Genomic DNA, 9,409 nt, shown 5'->3' with positions numbered 1-9,409 from the left:
CAATAGCCCTTGCTAAGCCCTCAGTGGTAGAATGCCAATCAGAAGAAGCACAAGCATCATCTCCAACACATTCCTCTTCTTGACTATTTGCAAGGGATTCATCTAATGGTAAATATACTCTAGCAGTTTTGACTACTTCAGGTTTAAAATCCAATCACGTGTGAGTGTAATGTTTTCTATTTTTGTGTGACTTGAAGGTACCATAAACGTTTGTCTGAAAAGTACAGCCTAGAAACATACAAGTGATTGTCTCATTACTCTTGAGATGGCTGTTGATGTGTACGAAATAATCATTTTCTGACGTTAAATCATTACAAGAACATAGATCACAACTAAATATTGCTACCTTTGTGCAATTTTGATTCACCTCTGTGGAGTGGACCTTACTTTGTTGCACAATTATGGCATTCCAGGACAAAAATTTGCAAGGACAGTTAACGTATGTACATGGGTAACGGACACTATGACCATAATGTGGGGGTTTTAAATTGTAATGCTGCAAAAGACAGAACCTACTTGACACAAGTTGTGCATACACTTTACACTTCCACATTCACACTGAAAGAAAAAGAGGACCAGAAAATCATAAACAAGAAACTGACACTAATAAAAACAACATATTTAAATTGTATTTTGTACAAAGATGGCATTCAAACGTCCTCTGATAAAAATAATACCCTCCAACACAATAGCCTTTGAATGGGTTGACTGAGTAGCGTGGGTATACTAGTAGTCAAACCCAATGGACCTGTAAGACAACATAATTTTAACCTTGGCACCCAGTTAGGGTTAACCATAACTAAAAAATATATTAAATTGCTATGTGTAGCAAATCAGACATTGTAAAAGAAAAACAAGGTGTTGCCATTTTCCTAAAACATATCTTAGCTAACTGCCATAATATCAAGATAATAAAATATTTTCAAATGGTTGATGATCTACAGTAGCTAGTTAGGCGTTAGAAATACAGAGAAAAACACCCATTGCCACTAAACGCTACTAAGTCTTTAAAACAACTTTAAATTGATTCACGTAGCCAACTAGCTAATAATAAAAACTCACTATATTGACACGATATATAGACTTTTAGTTAAAAAATTGTTAAATTTTAGTTTATACAAAATTACTAGACATACACGTATACATTTTGCCTACAAGGTAAATGCCTTCTCATATTTAGCTGGTTAGTTATTGGTCAATTGGTTAGAATTTACCTATGCTCGACATGTGGTCGAAGCTAGAATTTACCAAGCCAAGGAAAATAACTGACTAGCTAACTAGTACTGTAGCTACTAGTTAGCTAGTTAGCTAAGCGTTCTGAACAGCAAACTGAGCTAGTTAGCATGTTTCACACATTCATTAATGCTAAAAGGCTATAGCATATTAACCAACTAATCCACACTATCCCTCAGAAAAGCGTAAGTCAGTTCTTGGAACAGTAATTTCGAATACCAATATAGCTAAATATTGTGAAGCATTTACCCAACCAGCCTGTAGTAGGAAATGTTGTTTGATTTTGCGTCAGAAAAGAGACAAGCTAGGATGCAACATCGTCTATCTTTGTTAATCTTAGCTTACATTACATTATGTTCAGACCACAGAATGTGGATATCGAACAGTAATAAATACTGACTACGTTTCAATATTGGAGTGCAACCATAGTAAAAAATTTAAAATGACATCAACCACCATGCTTACCTCCAAAAAGATTCTGGATAAAATACGAAGTGCTTTCCCCGCCAATGATCAGTCTGGAACGTTCTTCTCCCGTGTGAATTTCTCATGAATTGTGAATAAAATGTATTGGTTGTCGCTCGCCTGACATGATTCAAACAAGTAGATCTGGTTTTGCACCGATTAACTGAACTGAAGATAATGAAATTGCGTTGAGAGGAGAAAAAAAACACATTTGTGTAAAGCACATGTGTAAATCTGACAACCCACTTTTCACGTTTTTTCAGTGCACTTTGGGTGACCATGCCAGAAATTCATAGACTTTGCACACCCCATCGCGTTCAGCATATCCATCAACATAGTATGCACCGATATTCACTTCACCCCTGTTCAGGGCGTGCTGTATTGATATATTCTCATCAGAGGCCATATATGCAAGCCATTGGATTGAGCTGTTTGAGAATGTCTTATGACAACGGTTGTAGTTGTCTGAGGGGACCAATGCAATGGTGTCCTTGGTGAGGAATCTGTTACAAAAGACTTTCATGCAAGCCGAATCAATCGTAATTGATCAGAATAGGTCAACACCACCACACTCCAGAAACTCGAGTCTGTAGCGCATACAACCCTCTCTCAAGATGATCACATCATTCACGCAGTAAGCCTTTATTTCATCCTGCATGACAAAGGGGTCTGCGAAAACAGTTGGGTACCATTGCAAAAACTCATCTTTTTCTTTAGCCATCATGGTTTTCACATTGTAGTAATGCGGTGGGCCAACATTGTTCTCATTTTCATTGATGTTAAACTTCAAATCCTTAAAACCCATAGCACGTGGCAAGGCTGTCAGCTTCATCGGTAGGAAGCAATGACTATCAATGTATCTCTGATTGAATGTGCTATCTGTAAAAATCATGAGCTTGCTACCATTAGCAATAAGTGTCATGCCAATACCATTGTTAGCAAGGTACAGCATCGAAACCTTTAGAGTTGTGTGCTATAAAAGTGTAGTCATTATATTTCGGTTGCCTAAACTTTCAGAAAAAAGCAGCGACACAACCATCTCCGGCTGAACACCACATCTCGTTATCAAAGCTTATTGCGCACACAAAATTTCCAGTGTGTACACCATTCACCGGATTTGTCAGAACATAAAATGCCTGGGGGTTATAAGATTGCTGAGCCCTGGTGCCCTTTTGTAAAACACCAAACATTTTCCCACTGATATAACTTATTTACTGCCTGGGAATCTAACATTCCGGAACCCTAAGACCCCATTGTTAAACATCAAACATCTCGCATCTGTTTTAACACTTGTCCAGGGTGCTCATCAATTGTTGTAAAACATCAAACATGGACACATCAATGTAATCAGAAATTACAAAGTCACCAGTGTTGGAAATCGGCAGTTTTGTATAGTGGTCAAATAATGTAGAACCTGTATCAAATCAAGGGAAAGGTTCGCTCACGTTTATTGGAAAATTACAGCACAGATGTCATTCGGTGAATGTTCCATTATCTTCTCAGATTCCAAACCACACATGCATACGTCATTCCAGAAGTCCAGCCCTAACACACGTCATACAGGGAGTCCATACGTCACACTGGAAGTCCCACCCTGCAAACCGGATGTCCCGCCCACCTGTCAAATCAATCTGGAAGCCCTGCTAAATCACCAAAGTGACACAATATACCCTACATTTACTACCGAAAAGGATGCAACCAGGGCCAACACAGATGGCAGTAACTCATGTGCAGGACATGTTCCATCCAGAAAATGATTGCAGTTTGCACAAATTTTGAAGGAAGGTGTGTTTTTGGAGAGAGGTGGAAGGAGATGCCTACAGAATAAACAGAATCCCTGTGGGATGCAGAAACTGGCAGATAACCTTTCCATGCAACAATGTCTCTGGAACACACCGGATTATCCGCTTTGATAACCGAGACGACAGACCTGCTCGACGGCAGAGAGACAAGCTAGCTGCCATCAGGACAGTGTGGGACAAGTGCGTGCACCGCCTCCCCCTCTTTTACAACCCTGGGTCTAATGTCAACACTGATGAGGAGCTAATGCCATTTAGGGGCGGCTGCCCCTTTAGGCAGTATATACCATTTAAACCGGCAGAATATAGTATAAAGATCTTGGCTGCCTGTGATGCCACTTCCTCAAATGCTTGGAACTTACAAGTCTACACAGGGAAACCTGATCGAGGAGCCCCTGAGAAAAATCAAGGAATGAGAGTTGTCCTCCCATGACTCAGGGACTCAGTGGACACAACATCACATGCCACAATTTTTTTACCTCACACAACCTGGGAAAGGAGCTCCTAAAGAGGACGCTGACCATGGTTGGAATGATATGGAAAAACAAGTCTGAGCTCCCACCCCAACTACTGACTACAAAGAACAGGCCTTTCAAGTCTTCCGAGTTTGTGTACATGGCAGACACGTCCCTGGTATCCTATGTGTCAAAGAAAGGCAAGAATATGAATGCACAGGGATGGGAGAATCTGTGGCCAGGAGCATCAAAAAAAGGCATCATCATGGATTATAAAGCCACAAAAGAATGGGGGGACAACATGGACAAGCTAGTGACTGCCTACAGCTGCAAAAGGAGGAGGCTGGCCACTGGTGATGTTCTTTGACGTATTGTACATCACAGCGTACAACGCCTTTGTCATCTGGATGGCACTTAACCCAGAGTGGGACAGAGGGAAACTCCAGAGGAGACGCCTCTTTCTTGAGGAACTGGGAAAGGCACTGGTGAGACCTAAAATCCAGAGAAGACAACATGTTCCAAGAACCCCAGCCTCTGCAGCCATCATGAGGAGAATGCTGGTGCCCCATCCACCCGACCTACAGAACCACCATCTGCAGAGCCTGAAGTAAGTGTATGATGCTATGGCATTATATGTCTGACACTCATGCCTTGCGAGACAGAGAGGTGTTAGTAAAATTCCTGATTTTTTCATTACTCTAAGTTGCGGCAAGCTTCAGCAAAAAGAAGCACTGCGAAGTGTGTGGACCCAAGATGGACAGAAAAACACAATATACATGCATCAAGTGAAAGAAGTACATATGCAACACACACACAGTAAAACTCTGGCCCTCATGTGTTGTCTAGACTGACATGGTTACTGTATGTGTTCAGCTTGTGTTGTGCAAACTGACCTGAATGGGTAACATTTCTAATAAAGTTCAAATAAATAAAAATCAATAGTTATGAAAAACCTTTGTAAATTTGTTGAATTTCTTTCCACTCATATCTTGATTATAATTGATTTTCTTAGCACTTTAATTCATAAATGTGATTTAACAAAGGTAAAGGGAAAATATTAACCATATATGCTGTTTATATTGCTTGTAATTGGGATGAAGTAAACATATGTTGAGTATTTTAACATTAAATTGTTTGATTGTGTTGAATAAAAACCCAGAAATGCAGTGGGTCCACTAGACCCACAAACAAAAATATGAACACCACACAAGGGTTAAAGTCAGGGCTACCTCAATCCGCTCTGTGCCTCACATCCTTTACCTCGACCGTGACAATAGATTGCACAACTAAAACTCTTATTCAGTTTATTTTTAAGGTTAAATATTTTTGTTGTTCATGCTAAATCAATATTTTTTGTTTGTTTCCTTTTGTTTTTATCTTTTTAATAATTTTCAGTATATTATATTGAGATATAATTTTCAGTCTAAATCTATTGTAATTTAATTCATTAAATTCCAAATGGTTTGCAAAGGCTATTTTATATCATGAACCTTGTGTTCATGCCGTCATTTGAGTTCCTATGCAGGTCTGTGGAATACTGTCAGCATAGAAACCATTTTAGTGTTATAGTGGATGTATAAACTAATCTGTTAACATACATTTCTATCACCATTTGGCACTGCACCTAATACAATACTAATCAGGAGCCGCCACAGTTGGCACCACGTCTACATAGAGACCCAATTTCCAATTGGAACCTACTGTAAAATATGATGGTGGCTCTTGATTGCTTGTACTGTGCCTGGGGCTTTTTTTAAGGTCAACAGCATTGTGAAATCTAACAGGTTCCAGGACATTTCAGACAAAAACCTGTCTGTGTCTGTAAGGGGGCTGCAGCTTGGCCACAAGTAGATTTCCCTACAAATCAATGTTCCCAAGCACACATTTGATTCCAGAAAGAAATTGTAAATTGAGGACAACATTTTCTAATGGGCATTGTGGGAGAAATGTTCTTTATGGAGGTACATAGGCTGTACCCTGTTTTCAGTCCTTACTCATTAACTTTTAACATCTTGGAATTATGTTCAGTAAATATATAAGACAGATCACATGTTTTTGTACTAACCCTTATGAATTGTCCCTTGTTTCATTTTCAAGTTACTAAAACTTGTGGGAGAGGTTGTGGTTCTAATATGGTGACCACATGTAAATGACATTGGGTGTGAATTTATGTCTTATCAACAATATATATCTTGTTTTCAGGTTAAAAATCTAACCATCCTTAAAAAAGATAAATTTTTCTTAACAAGCTAAAGTTGTATTGGATAATACTGCTTGGTTTTAGAAACTATGCCTTGAATATCAAATAATTTGTCTTGTACCAGTAGCAAATTATTTCACTCATTTCATGCAAATATCTCCTCAAATATAGTAAAAATGTTTTTGGTTTTTTTTGCAGTGTAGGGAGTAACTGTTAAGAGAGAGATCTAGTGTTAATTCTCAAGGTCTTCTGCATTGTTATATTTTACTGCCTGTAACGTTGGATTTACAATGTTGCTGAGTGTGTTCTAAGCTGCTGTGCATGCTATAGAAGAGGAAAATTGTCTTTACTCATTTAGAGATATTTGGCTAGCAACCAATCTCTCCAAAGAACTTGGTTACACTTAGTAATTCAGGTGTTATTAAGGAGTCCTTTGTTTGGTATCAGTAATTCCACAACACTATATCAGTCTCCAGTCTGAATTCCCATTGAAAGCCTGTGGTTTGAATTGAAGAGGACAGTCCATGTGCAAAGACTGCATTTCAAGTATCTAGAAGTATTTCAAGGAAATAGAAAGATTCTCTATAGAGGAATGGTCTAGCTACATCTTCTCAGACCTCACACCATGGTCCACATTCAAGAATCCCAGGCAGGTGGAGATATAAAAGCTGGCGTGGAATCCTACTTGTGCTTTGTGTGCTATGGATGCATCATTCAAAAGACTGCAAACAAGCCTACAACAGCTAGCCAAGCCTTCCAAAATAATTTACTATTTGTTTAGCAACTCTGTGAGTCAAAACTAACAGATAATTTAGTGCAGTAATATGTATGGTATAACCATTACACAAATTATTATCAAAAATGCAATGCTTAAAACACATAAAACAACAATATATTGGGCAGGATGATAACAAAATGTAAACTATCATAGATTGTGTCATGGTTGTTGCCCATAAGGTAATAGGTGACCAACATTCGATGCATAACTAGTACAAGCAGGAGTGACAGGATGTTGTGTGATTGATATGAACAAATTGTCTGCATCAGATATAATTTCTGGCTTTGCCCATAGGGCCTAATTTGCAATTAAAGTTGCTATCCATTCAGACCAGCCTTAACGTACTGACTAAACCTTTATTAGTTACATGACATACAAATCTATAATTTTTCTGCTTTAAAAACAGATTGTCTGAATGCATCATGTATTTTCATGCTTGTTCTTCCTGTTTTCTCTCTTCTGTTGATCTATACACATACTCTATTTAAATTACATTTGGACTGGGTCATTTCTTGCCACTGAAGAACATTGTGCTTAATATTTTGCAACCCTTTTTCTACTTCAAAATATCCACAAAAGTTTTCTTCCTCATGATGAAATCTATTTTGAAGTGCCCCAGTCCCTCCTGCAGCAAAACGCCGCCACAACATGATGCTGCCACGCCGTGCTTCACGGTTGGGATGGTGTTCTTTGGCTTGCAAGCTTCCCCTTTTTTTCTCCAAACATAACAATGTTCATTATGGCCAAACAGTTCCATTTTTGTTTCATCAGACCAGAGGACATTTCTACAAAAAGTATGAACTTTGTCCCCATGTGCAGTTGCAAACCATATTCTGGCTTTTTTTATGGTGATTTTGGAGCAGTGGCTTCTTTCTTGCTAATCAGCCTTTCAAGTTATGTTGATATAAGACTCATTTTACTGTGGATATAAATACTTTTGTACCTGTTTCCTCCAACATCTTCACATGGTCCTTTGCTGTTGTTCTGGATTTGCACTTTTCACACCAAAGTACGTTCATCTCTAGGAGACAGAACCCATCTCCTTCTTGAGCGGTCGATGGCTGCATGGTTCCTTGGTGTTTATATTGATGTACTATTGTTTGTACAGATGAAAATGGTACCTCCAAAACATACACTTCCTTTGGCCATTTTTCAGTTCTCCACCGCCAATGAATGGAATGAATTGCAAAAGACCTGACATTTTCATCACACCTCTTTCATGAACATCTGGCAATGGAACTGCTCAGATACTCTTTCAAAACAGTTATCTGAACTTTCTTCACGATGGGCAGGGTCTGTCATAGAATAAGCTGATTCCACCTTACAGATGCCAAGTGCAGCAAAGAGCTAGTACAAAGATCTCCTTACAACCTAGTGGCGGTTTTGTTACAAGAAACTGAAAATGTTTGATGAGGGACACACCTGCAGTAGCGTCATGCTGGCAACATTAGAGATTCCGTAGAAACAATAAGACTTCCGTTTTTCGGATTTTGCCTGCAGAATAAAAATCCGCGGTAAAACGCGATTTTAATAATATTTAATGAATCTATTTTGCCACTTTGCGTAGTGTATATTGTAAAAATGTATTGTAGGAAAGTGGATAGAGTAATTATATGCTAAAAAAAAATCAAGGGGCACTGTGTATTTACAATTGTTGCACTTTACTCTGCCCATACCATTGGCCACAATGTAACTCAATGGATATGAAACACATATTGCCCTATAAAAAAACGGTTCTATACGCCGCAGTGAATGTATTGTAGGAAATGTCAAGGAGACTGTATACAGTTATACAGTGATTATATGCAAAAAAAAAATCAAGGGGCACTGTGTATTTGCAATTGTTGCTGGTGTTTTACTCCACCCATACCTTTGGCCACAATTTAACTCAGTGAAATGAAATACATATTACGCTATGTAAAAAACTATTCTATACGCCGCAGTGAATGTATTGTAGGAAATGTTCAGAAGAGTCTATAGAGTGATTATATGTGAAACAATCAAGGGGTACTGTGTATTTGCAATTGTTGCAGGCATTTTACTCCGCCCATCCCATTGGCCACAATGTAACTCAATGGATATGAAAAATGGCAGCAACAATTGCAAATACACAGTGCCCCTTCATTATTTTGCCTATATTTACTTTATAGAGTGTCCTGAACATTTCCTATATTACATTCACTGCGGCATATAGAATAGTTTTTTTTTTATAGCCCAATATATATTTCATATCCATTGAGTTGCATTGTGGCCAATAGGGTGGGCGGAGTAAAACACCAGCAACAATTGCAAATACACAGTGCCCCTTGATTTCTTTGCATATTATCAATCTATAGAGTCTCCTTGACATTTCCTAGAATACATTCACTGAGGCTTATAGAAAAAAAAATATGTATAGGGCAATATATATTTCATATCCATGGAGTTACATTGTGGCCAATGGAATAGGTGGAGTAAAACACCAGCAACAATTGCAAAC

This window comes from Esox lucius, chromosome 10, assembly GCF_011004845.1.
Source record: "Esox lucius isolate fEsoLuc1 chromosome 10, fEsoLuc1.pri, whole genome shotgun sequence".
NCBI lineage: Eukaryota > Metazoa > Chordata > Actinopteri > Esociformes > Esocidae > Esox > Esox lucius.
Note: the sequence above shows the minus strand (reverse complement) of the source record.